Here is a 23054-nt window from a genome sequence, read left to right as displayed (position 1 = left end):
CAAATTTACATTAACCAAATATTAGACAATATGTCTTGCAGGCTGTCCAGCGTCCCTAAAATTCCTAAAAAATCGTAATTTTTTTCAGTTTGGCTAAAATTCCTAAAAAAATGAAAAATTCAAAGGGAATTCCTAAAAATGCCCTATTTTTTCACTGAAATTCCTATTTTTTTATCTTTTGTTATAACATATCCCGAAACAACAATTTTTCAATCACAACCTAAATTTTAACACAGTCAATGGCGCTGATGTCATATCTGACTAAATTGCATAAACTCACATGTTGTATTTACTTCAACTCCTGCAGAAATGTCATACTTGATTTATTGCCAGATGTTATCAGAAAAATAATAAGAAACTGTTTGTTTTAAATGGAACAATTAAAATTATCCGACTTTGACTATATCAAAATGGTCACTTGATAGAGATAAAAAAATTTCCAAGCAAGTTATATTTTTTATTTGCTACAGTTGTTAAACCATTTACCTCAGTCTTAGGTGTATTTAATCAAATATTTATATGATTTACCACTAAATATTCATCAGACTTTATGTAGGGGACCTTTTTAATAAAATCTTAATTTGTAATCAAGTTATTTTCAAGTGATGACTCTAGAATAGATCTTTTGTAAGTGATACCAGCTGGCAGATCTAGACAAGTTTTCATATTTGGTAATATTATAAAGTGGGTAAGGTAAACTGGCTTTAATGATTGGATGCTTTTACCATTTTGCACCCCAATTAGCGTACTAAGAAGTGACACCTTCAGCTGCCCTTTTTGTACACATTAACATTAGCCATACCAATGCAATGTTCTGTAAATATAATGTTATAACATTAAGTGTATGTTTTCATTAAATCTGGAGAGAAAAAAACTGTTAAAAATCATTGCATAGATTGACTCTGTTGTGAAATTTTCTACAATTTTTAGTAGCCCTGATTTATTTTTAACAAATTCTTTAGTGGAGAATACCCTGCTGTTTGAATTTAGATTAGAATATTCCTGGGAATGACCTGAGAGTGGGTCATATCATTTTTATTGTTTTTTAAGAAAGATCAAGACTTGTTCAAACTGTACCAAACTTAAAATGAATAATTTTTATGCATTTATAGCTAGAATAAATTTAAAGCATAATTTCTCTTTCCATTTACTATTGGCAAATAACAGCTTAACTAATTGAATATTGGTTGTTCTGGTATACTCATAACTTTAAAAATGTTTTCATTCTAGTTATGTTTTAATGTACATGTAGTTAAGTTTTTCAGCTCTTATTCATAGTAGGCAGTTAAAGGCAGTTGACCAGTGAATCTATTTATTATGGTTGACTATGGAACACTGGTAGACACTTTTGTTATAACTGAACTAGAGCATTATTTGTGAGTTACTTACTTTTGTATCAAATATGCAAAGTTGAGACCAAATCATGGTCTCTTGGGGCCATAATTTAGTTATAAAATTCCAAATTTTAACCCTAAAATTCCTTTTACTTACCCTAAAATTCCTAATTTTAGCCCTAAAATTTCTTAAAATTTGCCCTAATTTTTTGTCAGAGGGTGCTGGACAGCCTGGTCTTGTCTGCTCTATAAATCCTATACTAATGGAAGAATTTTCTTCAAACTTTACTCAAATGTTCACCTCAACAAGGTTATGTGCAGTATCCATGTTACCTTTGTGCCGACTAAAGATCAAGGTCACACTTGAAGGTCAAAAATTGACTTAGAAAATGTTCTTAAATTTTAAATGTACTTGAATATTTCTGAAACTGTGCACATGGTCAAAATTTCATTGCTGTACATCAAAGGACAAGAAAGTAGGTCACTGTCCCCTTGGGACAGGTATTTGCTTGAAACTTAAAAGATATATGAGGTGTCACAAATAAGATATGCAAAGGAATCTGAAATAACTTGGCACAAATGTTTGTTGACAGGGAGTCTCCAAATACAGTCTCAAAGAAAATTAAATTCAAATACCATCTATCTGTCTATATACCATTGTGACTTAACATACATAACTGTGTGAAGGAATAATATCTAACCAATTGCTTATAAACATAGGTATTCTTAAAATTTTTGATGTAAATAAAATAGAAATCCATGTAAAACAAATATATTTGCATGTATATCATATAAAATTTAATTTTATTTTTTGTATTAAGATTTAAATTGAATCTTTATGGTATAAAATAAACTGAAATTTGATGCATTCAAATTATTGAAATAAATATCATACTTGTAAAAGTTAAACATATCCATATCCAAAGCTTTTTCTGATTTGGTATCAATATTTTTTCCGTATTAATTATGCAGCCATAGAAAGATAAATTAAAAAATGCTGCCTAAAAAAATCTTCCGTTGGCACTCTATAATTAAAAAAAAAAAATCTGACACAAGTCTTAATCCAGTTTACTCAGGTCATTATGTACATTACACACACATCGATTGCATCATGCTCAGTAGGGAACAGACGCTAGGTCACTCGATACCTGTATACATGTTAACTGTGTAATTGACTGGCAGAGGTGTGTAGAGTTTGTTTTCTACTGGATTATAATTGGACTTAATTATTTTGGCCCTCTGGGTGTTAAAATAGGTATTATTTATCTGATTAACGGACAATTAAAAGGTGTGAAAGTCGTTTAAATAAGACAAAACATTGCATTGGGACCAGACAATTACGGTCGCTTGTCACATATGACAGGGAGTCGTTTAATTCAGACCATTTATATATAAAAAATACGTTGGGAGGACTGAAACAAGGTCGGATAAGACTGGGAGTCGTTGAAATCAGGGTCACTAAAGCAGTCTCGACTGTACTTGCCACAATTGATCACAATAATGAGACAATGTGTCATGCGCAACAACAGGTCACCTACCTCCAAGGTCAAGGTCACACTTGGAGGTCAAATGTTACCATAGTCTATTACAGGGTATATTTTGTGTCCGGTCCATAATTTTTTCATTTATCAAAGGAATCTGAAATAACTTGGCGCGAATGTTTGTTATAATTAGAAGATGTGTCATGCGCATCAACCAGACCCCTACCTCCAGGGTCAAGGTCGCACTTGCTCATTCAAGTTCAACATTGTCTATTTGATGGTATATGTGGTGTCTGGTCCATAACTTTCTTATCTTTGAAGGGACTTTGTAAATACTTGCCACAATTGTTCACAATAATGAGACAACGTTTCATGCGCAACAACCTGTCTTCTACCTCCAAGGTCAAGGTCACGCTTGGAGGTCAAAGATTAACATAGTCTATTACGGGGTATATTTTGTGTCCGGTCCATAACTTTTTCATTTATCAAAGGAATCTGAAATAACTTGGCACAAATGTTTGTTATAGTAAGACAGTGTGTCATGCGCATCAACCAGACCCCTACCTCCAGGGTCAAGGTCGCACTTGCTCATTCAAGGTCAACATTGTCTATTTGATGGTATATGTCGTGTCCGGTCCATAACTTTCTTATCCTTGAATGGACTTTGTAAATACTTGCCACAATTTCTTAAATGTATATAATGAAAACTTTAAAAATCTCCTTCTCTGAATTGACAAAGGCTAGTGGATAGATATTTTGCATGAAACATGGCCTAGTGGCTCTCTACCAAGATTGTTCAAATTATAGACTTGGGGTCAAAATTGGCCCCACCCCATTATATACATATTGTAAACACTTAAAAAATCTTTTCTCTGAAAGTGCAAGGCCTAGAGCTTAGATGCTTTGTATGTAGTATAATCTACTGAAACTCTCAAAAATTTGTTCAAATTACAGCCCTTTGGTAAAAATTGGCCTTGCCCAAGGGGTACATTTATTTTCCTTAAATGTATATAGCAAAAACTTCAAAATCATCTTCTGCTCTGAAATTGCAAGGCCAAGAGCTTAAATATTTTATGTGTAACATCTAATGAAATTCAACAGAAGTTCTTCAAATTATGGCCCTGGGGTCAAAATTTGCCCAACCCCCAGATGTCTTTGATTTTTCATTGTATACATCTAGTAAAATCTTCAAAATCCGCTCCTGAAATTGCAAGGCCAAGAGCTTAGATATTTTGTGTGTAACATCTAATGAAACTCTATAGAAGGTTTTCAAATTATAGTCCTGGGGTAAAAATTTGCCACGTCCTGGGCGTATTTGTGGCCACGCCCCAGGGAGATCTTTTATTTTCATTATATATGTTTATAGTAAAAATTTAAAAAATCTTCCCCTCTGAAATTGCAAGGCATAAGGCTTAGATTTTTTTTGTGTAACATCATCGAATAAAACTCTACAAAAAATGTTTAAACTATAGCCCCTGGGTTAAAACTGGTCCCGCCCAGGGGTCTTAAAAATATAGCTTAAAACCGCTGGAAAGAAGTTTAATCTGAAAAAATGATATTTCTGCTATATCCTTTGGAGAAAAGCTACTTTTTCAAGAATTTTCATGTAAACCCCTTTTAGTCTTGATGAGCAGTAACCAGGGGTATACTGACATGTGAGATTTTAGGTTTCCAGCAAGTTACCATAAAGTAAATTACACAATTTTGAAGTTTGGTTAAAGCAATGGTGGTGTCGGAATACCAGCCCAAAATGTCATTACCTTCATAAATTGTTGTATGAACGATTAGAATGATTAGAAGATTTTAGTGCATGTTTTATTGTCATTTTTGTTTATCAACAGAGCATCAAGTTTCTGAGCAAGACACCACCAGATTGGGGCCCAGCTAAGAAAGAACACATTGCTGAAAGACGTGCACTTGATACTCTGTCTGCATCTGCACTAGAGAGTAGTGCCCCTTTGACAGGTGTAGGCTTCAGTTCAATTGGCATGAAAGAGGTATCCCCAAATGGTGAAGATAATGTTTAGATATCACCTGGTTGACTTATTATTTGTAAAATTAGAAGCAGGATAGTATTTAAAGAATGTTATAAAGGTCACATTAAAATATCATCAGAAAGACTAACTCAACAATATATTAACAGTAGTTAAGTTTTTGTCTTTTGCAAGTTGTTTGTAAGTCTTTAAAATGTCAACAAAAAAAATCATTTTCTTTATTAAAGTGACAATATAGAAGTGAAAATGGTACAGAAGGTGTACAGGTCAAAGTCAAAACAACTATATTTTAATTCAAAACAACTATATTTTGGCACACTTCTTTTCAATTTTATTGCTCAGTGTGTGTGTAAAATCAATAACACACGTGGCTCACTCAAAATTCTATAAATATGCTTCGAAATTTATCATTAACGTTCAATTGATAAGAGTGATGTAGACTTTTTATATTTAAGGCAGTTATTTTAGTTTATTCTGAACATTTTTCATTATCAACTTTTGCTCAGAGACGATTATAATTGTCAAACATTTCAACTATATAGCCACTTTAGCTCCAATAACGAGGAAATGAGCATAATGTCACTTTAACTACAATAACCTTATTTTGGTCAGTAGATCTATATTATTTAGATAGATTCTTAAAATGTATGAGACAAAATGTAGCCTTAAATGGGAAAAAACATGGTTATTACTTGATACTTATTTATGTATTGGTGATTTATCAGTTGCCATATTGTTTTCATTCAGTAAAAATTTAAGAAATGTAAGGTGTGAATTTTGGATATGATTTATTTACTTGTATTGACAGAAATATGCATTTACCTGTTATGTTAGAAACGGTTTGTCACCTATATTGTCAGAAATAATTTGTCACCCATATTATCAGAAATAATAAGTCACCTGTATTGTCAGAAATAATTTGTCACCTGTGGTGTCAGATTTACCTGTAATGCTAGAAATGATACATTTGTCTCCAACATCAGATGATTTATTTACTTGTAATGTAAAAATGTCAGATACAAATGTATGTTGCATTTACATGTAATGTTATAAATGATATAGTTACCAGTATTGTCAAAAATGATATATAAGCTCTCTTTTTTTTATTGTTACAGTTATGTTGCCATTGCCGTCCCAAAAACTTTGATTTTGATCATAACTTTTTAAGTTCTTAGTGTGTTGTTTTCACATGTGGCCACAACAACCCTTGGGACAACACCTTTAAGTCAACCAGCCTCAACTTGAACTTAATTCATAAATGACCTTGACCTTCAAGGTCAAATAAATGGTGGTGTTGCTAACAAACTAGTAATCCAAGGATTGCTGACCGCATGGGTTCAGACCTAGCCAGGGGCAGGCCGTTGTTTCCATGAGTAACTTTACACTCTTGCTTAGTAATGGATGGTTCCAGGAACGGATCCGAGTTTATTTCAATAAGCAGATAGGTTTCAACACAATCAAACTAAAATAAATTGGTATAAACTAGGGTCAAATGTCTATATTTTGCTTGAATATTGCTATAAGTGAACTAAAATAACTTTGGGTTTTTTAAATGGATTGTCTTCAAACCTATTATGATAGACCTTCAAGTTAACCAGACAGATCTTGACCTTCATTCATAAATTACTTTCATCTTGAAGGTCAAATTATTGAAATCCCCCCCCCCCCCCGCCCCCTTCAAAGAAGAGTGGTAAATTGTTTTCCTAATGGTTTCCACTGATGTTCTTGACCTTGTAGGTAAAAGTGGCTTTGATGAATAACTTGACAATCCATGGGCCCTTGACCCTCCAATTGCATTGGTCTTGGCCAGTAGATAACCCCTATTGATTTTGGGGTCAAAGGTCAAGGTCACATTGACCTTGTAGGTAAAAAGTTTCCAATCAATAACTTGACAACACATTGGTTGTTGGCCCTCAAACTTTCTAGGTGGATTGTTGTTGGCAAGTAGATGACCCCTATTGACTTTTAGGTGAAGGGGTCAAAGGTCAGGGTCATATTGACCTTATAGGTAAAAACCATTTCCTATCAATAACTGGGCAACCCATGGACCCTTGAACTTCACAGATGCATTGCTTTTGGTCAGAAGATGAGCGCAATGAATATTTGAAGTCAAGGGGTTAGAGGTCAAGATCACATTGATCTTTTAGGTTAAAAAAGCTTTCTGATCAATATCTCAACAACTCATGGGCCCTTAACCTTCGAATTTCACATGTGCATTGGTCTTGGCCAGTAGATAACCCCTATTGATTTAAGGGTCAAAGATCGAAATCGCATTGGCCATGTATGTAAAATGATTTCTGCCCAACTCAACAACTCAAGTTGCCTTCGTTGATATTTTTTATTCAATTAAAAATGCTTTTGGTATACACATGTCAAGGTCTAATGTAATGTAACACATTGGCTGTCATTAGTGACTAGTCAGGACCAGTAGATAACCCCTATTGATATTTTGGTCTCTAGGTCAAAAGTCACAATAACCTGACCACATGACTAATTGGCTAGACCAGTAGATAACCCCTATTGATATTTTGGTCACTAGGTCAAAAGTCACAATAACCTGACCACATGACTAATTGGCTGCCCATAGGGGGCATACATGTTTTACAACATATCATGTTTAGATGTGACTGACCTTAAATTGACCTTGAAGGTCAAGGTCAAATTAATGAAATTCTCTTGCTTTTTATTCCCCGCCGAAAAGGCGGCGGGGGTTATAGAAATAGTCTCCTTCCGTTCGACATTTTTGTCCGGAGCATATCTCAAAAAGTATTTGAGGTATCAACTTTAAACTTCATAGGTTGATAGACCTCATTGAGGAGGAGTGCAGTGCACAAGAATGATAACTCTTCCCTGCATAATTTTTGAGTTATTGCCCTTTGTCCTTTTTCATTTTTTGTCCAGAGCATAACTCAAAAAGCCTATGAGATATCAACATGAAACTTCATAGGTGCATAGATCTCACTCAGGAGGTGTGCATTGCACAAGAATGATAACTCTACCTTTCATATTGCCCTTTGTTATTTTTCATACTTAATTTTTCACCTGAGTGGAGCATAACTCAAAAAGTGTTTGAGATGTCAACATGAAATGTCATAGGTGGATAGATCTTATTGAGGAGGAATGCTGTGCGCAAGAATGATAACTCTTCGCTATTTAATTTTTGAGTTATTGCCCTTTATTCTTTTTCATACTATTTTGACCGGAGCTTATCTCAAAAAGTATTTGAGGTATCAACTTGAAACTTTATAGGTGGATGGATCTGACTCAGGAGGTGTGCAGTGCACAAGAATGATAACTCTACCTTTCATAATTTTTTAGTTATTGCCCTTTGTTATTTTTCAAAATTAATTTTTGCCCAGAGCATAACTCAAAAGGCCTTTAAGATATCAACATGAAACTTCATAGGTGCATAGATCTCACTCAGGAAGTATGCAGTGCACAAGAATGATAACTCTTCCCTATATAATATTGAGTTATTGCCCTTTTGTTCTTTTTCATACTATTTTGTCCGGAGCTTATCTCAAAAAGTATTTGAGGTATCAACTTGAAACTTCATAGGTGGATAGATTTTACTGAGGGGGGGTGCAACACCCTGCATAATTTTTCAGTTATTGTCCTTTGTTATTTTCAGCCATCAGTATTCACATAGGTTTCAAATCTGTAATCACTTCAGCCATCAGTTTTCATTACCAAAAGACCTCTTAAAATTGAATTATTCTGCTCTACTACATATACATTCTTTCATTGAGCAAACACATTTGGCGGGGGATGGCCATGTTGACATGGCTCTTGTTCCTATAGCTGTGAGATTTGGACAATAAGCACAGTTTTAGATGTAAAATTGAACTTTGATATTGGTTGATCTAGATTTTAACCTTCTTTAGAACTTTTATATAAGATGACCTAAAAAAAAATTACGAAGTGACCTACTTTTTTGTTCTTCGATGTCCAGCTATGAAATTTGGACCATGTGCACAATATCAGCTGGCATAGGTAATTTTACAAAGTGACCTACTTCCTTGTCTTTTGATGTACAGCTATAAAATTTAGACCAATTGCACAGTTTTTAGCTCGACTTTTTTTGGAAAAAAAGGAGAGGTATTGTTATAGCCCTAGCGGCGTTGCCGTTGCATTCAAACTTGTACCTGGATCATAACTTTTTTAGTTCTTGGTGTATTGTCTTCATACTTGGCCACAACAACCCTTGGGACAAGACCTTTCAATAGACCACACTAACCATGACCTTCATCCATAAATAAGTCCAAATTTTGCTTGTTCTAGCTATTATTGGCTGTAACTTTGTTATTTTTGAATGGATTGTCTTCAAACTTGAATATAATAATCTTCAAGGATAGCCCTTAAAAATAACCAGTCAGACCTTGACCTTCACTGGCTATTATTGGCTGTTATTTTTGAAAATATATATATATATATAGATAATCAGTGTTTTTAATTTGATGTAAACTTATTCATTATTACCACAGCATATATATAAGTGTGTCTGTACCTACATATATATATATATATATATATATACATTGTATATATATATATATATATATATTGCTTTCATGACTGTTCTGCTAGGCGCTGTGTTGTAATTGGACTGGCATATCGATGTGGTGGTATGTGTGTTTATATATATTCTCTCATTTCTATAACAATTTATCTGCACACTTGTATCTTTATCTGATCCCACGCAGGGGAAAGTATAACTATATTGAATTTTATTATCTCCCTTTATATATACTTTATCTGTCTAAATTCATTGTATACTACAGATCTACTTGATCTTACGGGATCCGGTTGACTTTCGGAAATAGATATATAGTTCTCTGGTCCCAATCAGTGAAGAAGACAATAAAATGTTATCGTTGATTTGTGAGACATGATGACAGAGAACAAACTCTATATATGCGAATGTTGAGCCTGTTTCAATGTGTAGTGCAGTTTGTGACTGTATATAAAACTGTTCTGAAACCATCATTTTTGTGATGGTGGATGAGCAGTGGCTATGCTTTCATGACTGTTCTGTTGGGCGCTGTATCGTAATTGGACTGGCATATCTATGTGGTGGTATGTGTGTATATATTCTCTCATTTCTTTATATATATATATATATACTGAACCAAAAAAGAAACTTTTGTAAAGTATGTGCCAGTTGTTCAAGGGTACCACTTAGATGTACACATTTATACATGTAGTAGCTTGTAAAACTCGTTTTGTTTGCAAAATCGGTCAGGTAATTCCCGTATAAAAACCCGATATGTTTATTCAACGTAAAAATCGAGTTTCAAAAGGATTGAAAAACTGTACAAACATATCTACAAAGTTTCTTTTTTGTTGCAGTTTATAAATGCGTATGTATATATATATATATATATATATATATATATATATATATATATATATATATATATACACAAAATATATAGACAAAACTTATGTGACAAGATAGACCGATTAAATATATAAAAAGGAAACGTTAAATACATATATATGTTAATGCGTGTGTATATATATATATATATATATATATATATATATATATATATATATATATATATATATATATATACACACACACACACCCACCCATTATATATATAAATGCGTATTTACATATATATATGCAAAATATATAGACAAAACTTATTTGACAAGACAGACCAATTAAATATATAAAAAGGAAACGTTAAGATATGTTAAAACATTTCTTTGTTTGCTTTTAGAAAAAGTAAAAAGTCGAGCGTTGCCCCCGCCTGGAGGTGGCTCTTGTTTGGATGTAAAATTGAACTTTGATGTAAGCTGACCAAGATTTTGTCAAAGTGACCTACTATCTTGTCCTTTGATGTACAGCTATATAATTTGGACCATGTGCACAGTTTCATACATAAAGCTGAACATTGAACAATATGGGAATGATTTATACTTGACAAAACAACAAATGTGACTAGACTTACCTGTTAAATTTTTTTAAAAGGGTAAAAATAATAATAGATAAATACAGAAACCTTTTATTTGTGTGCTTTTACAAAAAGTAAAAAAGTTAAACATTGCCCCTGACCAGCGGTGTTTAATGTCAGAAATGATCATTTACTTTAAATGTCAGAAATAATATATGTACATTGTTTGAGATTTTTATAGTATTTACCTCCCATGCTGAAGAAACTTGTGGAGCCTCAGTGGCTTTACTCAGGTGCCTGTTAATGCCTGAAATAATACACTGAGGAGTACCAGAGGTCTTCTTTCACCATATAATCTCTGCTGTGTTGATGTGGCATAAAACCCAACAAGAAAACAAAATATAACCCTCCTTTGCTTAAAATGGCAGCCCTTTTGGGAGTCAATATTCCAGATATGTTGAAAGCAATTTAAACGTCAAATTTAGTTTAATGGCAGTTTCTTAGATACAGATAAAGAAACTTATTATAGCACCAATATTAACAAGATTTTTATGAGCTTATATAAAGATTTTTGAGATTTTATCTTACCTGTAATGGTGGAAATGATACATTTACCTGTAGTGTCAGAGATGATTCATTTACTTGTGATGTCAGAAAGGTTTTATTTATCTCTGATGAAGTGCTGTCATTGAATATTGATAATGCCATATTCATCATCCGATACAATCCCTTTCAAATATCGATACAAGCTAAAATTTATTTATTTTTGTTTGTGAATATACTTCTCTATTTTACCTTATAAGAGAAGTCACTTTTTTCAAGTTTTCTTGGCTTACTTGAACTTTAAACTCTGTTTTCAAATATCAGTGACAAAAATAACAGAAAATAAACTTTCTACTAGTTTGTGGTGTTTGTAATGTCTAATACAAACATGCATAGCACCATGAACCCAATTTTTATAACACATATTTAAATATTTTTTCATTTTAACTACTGTCAAAGTTGAGTCAATATTTGTCTCTTGATATATTGATACAAAATTTTTCATCAATGATAGCCCTAGTCAGATGTTTGAAAGGATTAGGTTATCTGTAATGTTAGAAATTATGTATTTATTGTCAGAAATAATAAATGTACATGTAATGTCAGAAATGATGAAAAAAAATTTACTCTTACTTCTTTATTTTATACTACTTCTTCAAACTTCAATTGTATGTTTTTATAATGAACCACATCATCTGTGATATGATTTTTAACCAACATGAATTTTTCCAGAATTTTTCGCTCTGAACTTTCTTTAAAAAAAGTTGTTTTGAACTCATCTGAGCTCTAAGTGCTCATGTTTAGCTTTTGTGATCACAATTTATCCGACATTCATTGTGCTGCTGTCATCTACTTTTTTTTTAAATCCTCTTCTGCAGAGCGGGTAGGGAAATTACTGTCTGTTTGTCTGAGCAAACATATTGGGTTTATGTGGCTATGGCAACAGTAGGTAACGGTAAATTTTCTTTGATCCAATTCATTCTTTAAAGTTTTATGTGGCTTTTTAGAACAATAGAATAGTAACATAATCCAAAATGTCAGAATATCCGACAGTACTAATCACTTTCCTGTTTGCTCCATAACTTTTAAACCACTGTGAAAAAAAAATTCAAATAACTTGGCACAATTAATAACCATTAGGAGACAATGTGCAGAGTGCAATAATTGGGTTCCTACACCCAAGGTCAAGGTCACACTTAAAGGTCAAGTGTTAAAACGTCTACATTTCTCCATAACTTTTAATCCGCTTGCAATGTTTTTAAAAATAACTTGGCAGAAATGATCACCATTACAAGACAATGTGCAGAGCACAACAATCAAGTTACAATGTCCAAAAGGTCCAATGTTAAACCTCTATTTTTCATTTCTACTGACATGATGTGAGGAGTGCAATATTTAGGTCGCTACCCCCAAATGTCTTGATCACACATAGAGGTCAAATGTCAAAGTCAACAATTTTGTGTCCTCTTCATAACTTTTTAACGACTGAAATTTTTAATTATATTGGCACAAATGATCACAATCATCACCTACAGAGAGCACCAGGTGGCTTCCCCCAAGGTCAAGGTTATAACATAACCAGTTGTCTTGTAATCCTCACCTGAATGATTTGTAAAACATGAAATTTATAACAAATTATACAGTTGAGTCACAATCAAAGTATTATAAGTTAAAACAGGACATATCACTAAAGCCCCCGGAATAGCAATTTTGCCTAAAGCATGATACAATACGAGGGTTGTCCCAATAGTCTGTGACAAAATTAATTAATGGCGACGCACTTTAGGTATTAATCGCTTATTTAGATAATTACTAGTGGCAAACATATTCTACATTTATATAAAATTTCATTTCAATATCTATGCAAATATCATTATGAGCAAAGATTAAAGGCATACAGTATCAAATACGCGGCGTACACTGAACATCAACAGCAACATTGTGACGTCATTCAAGCACCTTTCTCAAAGTACTACCCACAGAACTCGACACACTTCCAGTGACGTTTCACCCAAGTGTCAAACACATTTTGAAACCAATCTTTAGATAGTCCTCTGTTAAAGGATAAGGTGGCTTTCATCAAATCATTGGTAGACTCAAACTGCCAGCACGAAGCTGTTCTTTCAATTGCGGAAAGTAGGCAAAGTCAAGCAGAGCTAAGTCAGGTGAGTAAGGTGGATGTGCCAGTCGCTGAAATCCTAAAACGTCAATCTTGAGCTGGGTTAGATAAGCTCTATGAGAGGCAACGTTGTCCTGGTGCCATATAATTGACTGTGGTCTTTCGTATAACGTTGGACACTTCTTCCATAGAGCATTCATTACATCACGACTAATCAAAAATTAAATGCAAGAACAATGCAATATAAATTGAATTTAATTGTTATCATTTCTTCTAAATGAATGATAATATTACTTTATGATATTATAGTTTTATTATACTTAAGCATTTTATATAAATTAAAAGAAATTATACTTTTGAGAAATATGCGGCGTTTACAGTCTGGCCCTGAGGAATTGCATGAATGAGAATAACTGCTCCTGTCAATAAGCACAATGAACATTGTCTTCCATAACAATTTAACGTGTGCCTGTTTTTGGGGGTGTGTGTGCCAGGGGTCTTCCAGGCGCTTAATTGTCGTTTTCCTTCTGGTTCAAAATAGTGTAACCATGTTTCGTCATATACGAGGGCTGTCCGGAAAGTTCGTAGACAAGGCTATAAAATTATTATAAGCAGTCATATCAATATGATGATTGAATATTTTGCTAAACTATTTATATGCTACATATTTTTTAAAATTAAAAAACATGATAAAAGTAATATTCGCAAAGCGCCAATCACCATGGCAACATGATCAACGAATCACGGAGCACTTTGATTTCATGACGATAGCTACTTGAATAATAAGTTGCTAAAAGATGTATTTTCTACGCAAACTCTCGTTTAAATTTTGGGACATACAATTGCATGATATTTTGTGAAAATTATGACGTCATACGTAAATAAACAGCTTGTTAAGGACGGTTTTAGACAATGAAGGTGCGTAAATTCTGTGTTGCAAAATGACGTCAAATTCAAGGACAGAGCAAAGTAATGTTACTTAACTTCATAGCAACTCTAATATGGGACCAACTGAGATTTAAGCCGTTACTTTAAAAACAAATTCAGCCATAAATTGTTCAAGACAACTTGTGTTTAAATGTCAAACAAGATTAAGAAGCGGTAATGACAGAATTAGGTAAAAGAGTGCTCCAGACGACCATAAGTAGCATGGCCAAAATATCATAGATTGCGTTATAAAATTCTTTGGAAAAGACAGACATCTCACACACACTGTATGGGAACCTGTGACATTTTTGTTTTTAAATTAATTTTAGTATATGAAATTCATAAAGTAATGGCAAAGAAACAAACATGTACACATGTATTAAGTATACGCCATACAGGTACCATGGCTGTTGAAAACAGAAGAAGTTGAATAATCTGTAAACGTGAAGTTAATTTGATGCCGTTGACGTTGTCAAAGTGCTCCATGACGATATATATATGTTGTATGTAACTACTGTTAAAATACAAATGTATGCAACTCACAGTTCAGTAATCTTTTATAAATGTGTTAGCTAACAAAATTTGTACAACATATGTATTGTTATAGTATAAAAAATGAAGAAGTATATGAACTTTCTGGACATCCCTCGTATAATCTTCCTATTGAGTTATGAGTTATCAGCAGTCACGGGCTTAAGGAACTCTGTTGATGCGGCTACAGGATGCTCTTTTTCATCGTCCTTAAGTAACCATGACACCCATTGCACACATACACGGGACATGTTAAGTTCATCAGACATAATGTGGTGGACTGTAGATTTGCTAATATCTACGATTTTCGATATTTCCCTGTCTGTCTGCGGTGAGCATCTATACAGTTCTTTTCTACCACTATCATTTTTTTCAGTCATAATTTTTGGCCGTCCCATCACATTTAGTTCCGTTCCTGCAGGTTCCAATGATGTAAATCATCCATGCCACTTGTACTCAAGTGCTCTTGAAACATTGTTGAATCTGTCTGTCTTGTGCATTTTCCTGACAATTTCCAACGGATACATTCCTGCGTCCGCACAATACTGGATTATCATACATTGCGCCCACACATTCATCAAATGTCATCATATTTACTTGTTTTTTTTTTTAACAACCACCGGCCCATTTAATGTCGCTGAACAACCGGAAATTACGTCATTTGTTCAAAATTTTAACAGATGACATCAGAATGTTTGTGCTTGACGTACACATTAAGTGTCTTGGCGAAAAAACTTATTATATAAGTTTCTAAAAAAGGATTGTAGCAGCTTCATGAAAGTCTAAAAAATTAAAATTTTGATGTGCGCCGGGTTACAACACCGCTCATGGTTTAAATAAAAATATTTTTTTATCAAGAAACGAATAAACATTAAAATACATCTTAATCATACAATGCTTATTATTTTTATTGTGCCCCCACTTTAGATTTTAAACCCTCGTCCTTCCATCAGTCCGTCCGTCTGTTCTCTTTTGTGTCACATGTAACTCAAAAAGTATTTGTCCCAGAGTCATGAAACTTTACAGAAATGTTGATCAGCATGTGTAGTTGTGCACCTGGGTATTTTCAAGTGGATTTATTTGGTATTTTTAGAGTTATTGCCCTTGACTTAGTAAAAATTTGCAATTTTCAACTTGTGTCGCATGTAACTCAATAAGGATTTGACCTAGAGTCACGAAACTTTACAGGAATGTTGATCAGCATGTGTAGTTGTGCACCTGGGTATTTTCGTGTGGATTTATATAGTATTTTTAGAGAAATTGCCCTTTACTTAGTAAAATTTTGCAATTTTCAACTTGTGTCGCATGTAACTCAAAAAGGATTTGACATAGTCATGAAACTTTACAGGAATGTTGATCAGCATGTGTAGTTGTGCACCTGGGTATTTTCCTGTGGATTTATATAGTATTTTAAGAGAAATTGCCCTTTACTTAGTAAAATTTTGCAATTTTCAACTTGTGTCGCATGTAACTCAATAAGGATTTGACCTAGAGTCATGAAACTTCACAGGAATGTTAATCAGCATGTGTAGTTGTGCATTTGGGTATTTTCGTGTGGATTTATATAGTATTTTTAGATTTATTGCTCTTGACTTAGTAAAATTTGCAATTTTCATCTTGTGTCGCATGTAACTCAAAAAGGATTTGACATAGAGTCATTAAACCTTATGGGAAGGTTACTCAGCATATGTAGTTGTGCACCTTCGGTTTCGCTTGTGGATTTATCCAGTATTTGTAGAGTTATTTCCCTTGACTTAGTAAAAACCGTTTCATTATGTTGTGTTATTTGTTCCTTGAGTGCTTAAGTTAGAATCAACCAACTTTACAGGAATAATGATAAACATCACTAAATCAGAGGAATAATGATCAACATCACTGTGAAGCTATGCACCTGGGACTTTGTGGATTTTTTTTTTGTTTTGTTAGAGTAATTGCCCTTGACTTACAGTAGTATAAATTTGCAATTTTCAACTTGTTCATGCATAGCTCAAAAATTATTTCACTTGTAGTTCTGAAAGTTTACAAGAATGTTGGTCAGCATGTGTACTTATACACCTTGGGGTTTGCTTGTGGATTTATTCAGTACATGTATTTGTAAAGTTCTTGCCCTTTACTTAGTAAAAGATTTTTAGTTTTCAACTTGTGGCACATGAAGTCCAAAAAATATTTGACCTAGAGTCATAAGATTGACAGAACAGTGGCGTGTGGGGGCACCCATGTCCTATGGACACATTTCTAGTTATATAAACTAATGATTTTGTATAGACGCCAGAAATATTCACAAGATACATTTTGTCACAGACTTTTGGGACAACCCTCATATATAAGAAACTTGTCAATATATGAAGTCTAAAATTACCCATAGTTTCCAAGACCTTGACCTAAAAAATCAAACATTTACATGTGCTTTTTTCAGATAAAGTTATCAAATTTGTGATATTAGTTTAACATAACTTCTCATTATAGTTTACAATATTAATTGGTCTTTGTCATTTAGGGCTTTAATATTCAGGTGAGTGATATTAGGATCATCATGGCTCCTTTGTTTACTGGTAACTTCTTTGTTCCTTAACAGATTTACTTTAAATATAAGTTTCAAGTCAAGTCCCATATCATAATGATGTGACAAGGTAAACAACTCTAGCATAAACATTTTCAGAATTTATCATACTGTTAAACTTTTTCTGATTTTTTCTTCATACACTAACAAATCTTGCACATATGCGATTAAATTGACAACTTTAGCACCAGTATTTTATTTCCTGAATTGTCTCAATTTTTGTGCAGGGTTTTTATTTCAAAATTGTTATTTTTTTACAACTTTTTTTTGTTAAGTTACCCCTTGTGAAAATTGTTACCCATATGAAGAGAGTTTTTAGCTCACCTGAGCTTGATCAGGGTGAGCTTTTAGGATTGTTGAATGTCCGTTGGACGTCCATACTCTAGTGGTCACATTTTTGCCTCAATCATCATCAAACTTTGTCAGGATGCTTATCTAGGTAATTGCTCATATGAGTTCGAACTTTGGTCATCTCTGATGAAAAACTAGGTCACAGAAGCTAAAAAAGAACAATCTTGTTAACACTCTAGTGGCTACTGTTTTAATCCTTGAAATTGGTCTGAAAGTTTGTTTCGATGATTTCTAGGTCAAGTTCGAGTTTGGGTCACCTGAGGTAAAAAAGCCCAAATATGGAAAAACCTTGTTAACACTCTAGTTGTCACATTTTTGACTCGGTCATCATCAAACTTTGACAGGATGCTTGTCTAGATAATTGCTCGGATGAGTCTGAAGTTCTGAACATGGGTCATCTCGGATGAAAAACTAGGTCATGGGAGCTAAAAATAGAAAAATTCTTGTTCACACTCTCGTGGCTACTGGTTTTATCCAAATATCCTGGAAACTGGTCTGAAAGTTTGTTTTGATGACTTCTAGTTCAAGTTTGAAAATGGGTCACCTGGGATCTAAAACTAGTTAACACTGGAAAAAATCTTTGTTAACATTCTAGTGGTCACATTTTTGACTCAACTGTCATGAAATTTGGTCAGGATGCTTGTGCTGGTAATTGCTAGGATGAGTTCGATTGATCAGGTGAGCGATTTAGGGCCATCGTGGCCCTCTTGTTTGTTATGTGATGCCGTATACTTCTCAGGGTGATTTAATCAGAAGTACTGGTCAGCATTTCTATATGCCCGAAAGAATTTCGGGCATATTATGTTATACCCCCTGGCGTCCGTCCGTATGTCTATCCGTCTGTCCGTCCGTTAGCAATTTGGTTTCCGGAGCATAACTTAAGTTCCATTTGGCCCATAACATTCAAACTTCATAGGATGATTGCCCATATTGGGTAGAAGACCCCTATTGATTTTGGGGTCACAAAGTCAAAGGTCAAGGTCACTATCACCTTAAAACTGAAAACAGTTTCCGGAGCATAACTTAAGTTTCATTTGGCCCACAAGGTTAAAGGTCAAGGTCACTATCACCTTAAAACTGAAAACAGTTTCCGGAGCATAACTGAAGTCCCATTTGGCCCACAGTGTTCAAACTTCATAGGATGATTGTCCATATTGGGTAGAAGACCCCTATTGATTTTGGGGTCACAAGGTCAAAGGTCAAGGTCACTATTACCTTAAAACTGAAAACAGTTTCCGGAGCATAACTTAAGTTCCATGTGGCCCACAGTGTTCAAACTTCATAGGATGATTGTCCATATTGGGTAGGAGACCCCTATTGATTTTGGGGTCACAAGGTCAAAGGTCAAGGTCATTTTTACCTTAATACTGAAAACAGTTTCTGGAGCATAACTTAAGTTCCATTTGGTCTACAATATTCAAACTTCATAGGATGATTGTCCATATTGGGTAGGAGACCCCCATTGATTTTGTGGTCACACGGTCAAAGTCACTATTACTTTAAAACTGAAAACAGTTTCTGGAGCAAACTTAAGGTCTATTTGGCCCACAATATTCAAACTTCATAGAATGATTGTCCATATTGGGTAGAATACCCCTATTGATTTTGGGGTCACAAGATCCAGGTCACTATTACTTTAAAACTGAAAACAGTTTCCGGAGCATAACTTAATTTCTATTTGGCCCACAATATTCAAACTTTATAGGAGGATTGCTATTAAAAAGAGGTAATACTTTATTTAATTTATGTAATGTCTTACAAATCCTTAATATAAAAAAAAGCACCTTCGGGCATATAATGCTCCGCCTAGCGGTGCTCTTGTTCAACATTTGTGATTTATTTTTATATGTCAGAAGACCTTCGGAACATATCATGAGATAGTTGGCAATCTAAATTTAATCCAAACAAAAGAGAACAATAGAGTAAAATCTGTAACAATAGTAAAAGGGGCTAATGGCCCTGTATTAAACAAAAGAAATGGCCACTTATTCATTTTTGGGCACACATCCATCTGTTCGTAGACAATTGGTTTCCACAGCAGAACTTTTGAGGGATTTCAATGAATGTAATTATATTGGCTTGTAAGTATGTTATATCAAAGCACATGCTAAATTTGACTGAAGCTGTGGTCAACTCTTGTTGATAGTGTTATGCCCTTTTTAAAGTATTTTCAAGTTAAATTATTAGTTTCCTCAGAATAGTTTTGGAAGTATTTCAATGATTCTGGGTAATATTTGTCATGCAAGTACATGTATGTGATGTCAAAAAACAAGTTATTTTCGATTTTCATTGCAATCAACTCATTATTTATAGAGTTATGTTCCTTTTTTAAGCAAATTTTCTGTTAAATGATGGGTTTCCAAATCCATGCAAGTACAAGGGGTGTTCTAAAAATAATGTCATTTGTGCATTATCTTGTGAATATCATGTGCTATGTACTATAAACCACTTCGGACCGATAGAATAATCACTGAATCATTACACAGGTGAAAATATCGTTCACAATTTCACTGACCTTGATACAGTGTACATTGCTAGGGTATTCATTACACAATACATGAAATGACTTGTAGAAGAGCAATAGATGTGCTTGATATTAGGGCTTATATAAAAGGTTGGACATTACTCGGCATAAAGCCTGTAGATATTCACCAGAAGGTGTGGGACATTTATGGGGAGGGTAAAATGTCTCACAGATCTATTTGTAGGTGGGTTGCTTAATTTAAAACCGGTCAGCAGCAAGTCAAAGATGCTACTCGCCCAGGTTGTCATTCAACAACAACGATGAAAAGCCACATAGAAAAGATCAGGAATATGCCGCCCAATACACTGTGAGGGATTTAGCACAGTTGACAAACTTGTCTTTAGCTCGAGTTCATAGTAATTTAAAGAAACATTTTCGAGTTCATAGTAATTTAAAGAAACATTTTCAACTTCAGAAAATAAATGCAAGATGGATACCCCATTTGCTTACAGACGAACAAAAGAGAACTCAAATGCAAAAAGCTTCTCAAAATTTATCCCAAATATAACAAAAAAGCTTTCCACAACTTTGTTACTGGTGATGAGAAGTGAGTTTACTATTATGAGCCAAAGCGGAAATGTTCAAATAGAATTTGGGTCACTAATAATGCAAAATGTCTAAGTATTGCCAAGTATAGTTTTGTATGTGATTTTCTTTGATAACGGACCAGTAATGCAAAGTCCTGTACCAAAAGGCAGAATGGTAATGGCAAAGTTCTACATACATGTTTTTCTGAAAAATTTTAAGTCCTACAAACACCGACGCCAAAGCATAGGAATCAATTACCTCCGGCTTTTGCATGATAATGCCCCCTCTCATAAAGACTAGGCTTGTGACCGAGTTTTTTGCATTAGAAAAAGTTACTGTTCTTCTGCATCCTCCATATTCACCAGACTTGTTCCTATGTGACTTTTTCTTGTTTCCAAAACTCAAATTCCAACTGTCTGGAAAGAGATACAAGTCGAGATATGCCCTTGGGTCTGCTGTTTATCAGTACCTCATGATGTCCCCATTTAATGAATATAAACTCTGCTTTCAAAGTTGGATTGAGAGACTCAAACAGTGTTTTCAGGTAGTTTGGGAGTATTTTGAGGGCCAGAGAAATTTAAAATGATGAAAATACTTTTAGTTTAGGAAAACAAAGGCAAATGACATTATTTTTGGAACACCCCTCATATGTAATATAAAAACACAGGTTGATTTTCTCTGCAATCAATTGCAACCTTGATTTAATTGATTTCTTTCAAAATGAAATAGAGTCATACTGTTTAATTAATTTCTTTTACTAATATGTTGCCAAGAAAAAAGACTGTATTTTTTTTAAATTATTTTATGGAAAAGTCCTCATCTGAGACATTTTCAACAAGACATTTGCAATCTTCCTTTAAGGCACGTTTTTGTCCATGATATCTTCTTGTAAATATGTAATACCTTCTTGTATATTTGCCATCATTGTATATTGCTCCACCTCAGTGGAGCTCTTGTTTTGTTTATTGTGAACATTAAATGACTGTTGGAAAAAAAATATAATGTTTAGCATTAGTTTTGTTCAATACATACATATAGCAGACCTTTTTACACCTCTAAACCCTTGTGTGAAAATCCCAGTTGGGATTGCTGTTGGTCACCCTGAGGTCAAGGTCACTGTTACTTATGTTAGAAAAATGGTTTGATATTGTAGTCAAACTTGGTATATAGCAACCTTATTTGAAGGCGTATTATGGCTTTGGTGCTCCTGAGACACTGTAACTAAAAATAAAAAATGTTTTCCAAACAATAACAAATAAGTTAGGAATGAGACGATAACTAGAGTTAGGAATGAGAGATTGTAATCAAACTTGGCTTATAGCAAGCTGATGAAGAAACCGTGTTGAACACTCTGGGTTCAATGTCAAGGACGGGTTTGAATTTTGCTTCAAACCACCAATTTTTAAATAGTAAAGTTAAGAATATTAATCACCTTTAGTGATAGCTCTAGTTAAGGTTTATATAGCTTAACTGATAAAACTTAGTAGAGTTTATTCTGGTCAATTAATCATTATTTTATGTACATATTCTTTACTTCTATTTCCTCACCTTAGTGCAATAAAGTAATAAGTGCTTCTATATTTAATAGCAGTTATTGAGTTATTGCACTAAGGTGACGAATTTTGTACAACTAATTCATCTTCCATACTGTTGCTAATCTATACATGTTTGTTGTATCCTCATTTATAAGAGACTTCATAATTTTGTTAGCAGATGTGAATGACAGAGGTATTTAAATAGTTTCTATATATGCAAGGAAAGAATGAGGCATGTGTTACAAATTGTTTTTAGTCATGACACTTAGTTAAAGAAAGATATAAAAATATAAACAGTGTATTTATGTTTTAAGATAATTTGTTCTACTTTTCAAAGAAAATTTGGAGCTATTGCTATGACTGACTCGTCTGCATTAGCATTGGTTAACCTTTATGCTTCAATACTTACAAAGGCACAAGATTAAAGGTCAGGGTCATAATAACTTTTGTTCAAAATCATCTCTTCACTACCAAGCACTGAGAAAAATGGAGTGCTCTGCTTCTTGGACATCTCTTGTTTAAACAGCACACAGATAAGTTGATTCTTAAGATATCTTAAACTAAAGCGTTATAATTATGCAACAGCATTTGGGAATATGTGTTTAAAAATCATCTGAACACCTCGTTCTGATGTGTGTTTTAAGATCAATAGTTGACGTTATCCATTGCTGTTTTGTTCTAAGCATGATATACTTCTTTATGAATATAAAGATCACAGTAG

The 23054-nt window shown here is 33.8% G+C and overlaps 1 pseudogene; it reads left to right on the top strand.

Moving 5' to 3' along the window:
- Positions 1-23054, top strand: part of LOC132723965 (sodium- and chloride-dependent glycine transporter 1-like) — a 108463-nt pseudogene that overhangs the window by 77188 nt on the left and 8221 nt on the right.

This window comes from Ruditapes philippinarum, unplaced genomic scaffold (assembly GCF_026571515.1).
Source record: "Ruditapes philippinarum isolate M1 unplaced genomic scaffold, ASM2657151v2 ctg329_1_1_1_1, whole genome shotgun sequence".
Classification (NCBI taxonomy): domain Eukaryota; kingdom Metazoa; phylum Mollusca; class Bivalvia; order Venerida; family Veneridae; genus Ruditapes; species Ruditapes philippinarum.
This window is presented reverse-complemented; position numbering and strand designations above follow the sequence as displayed.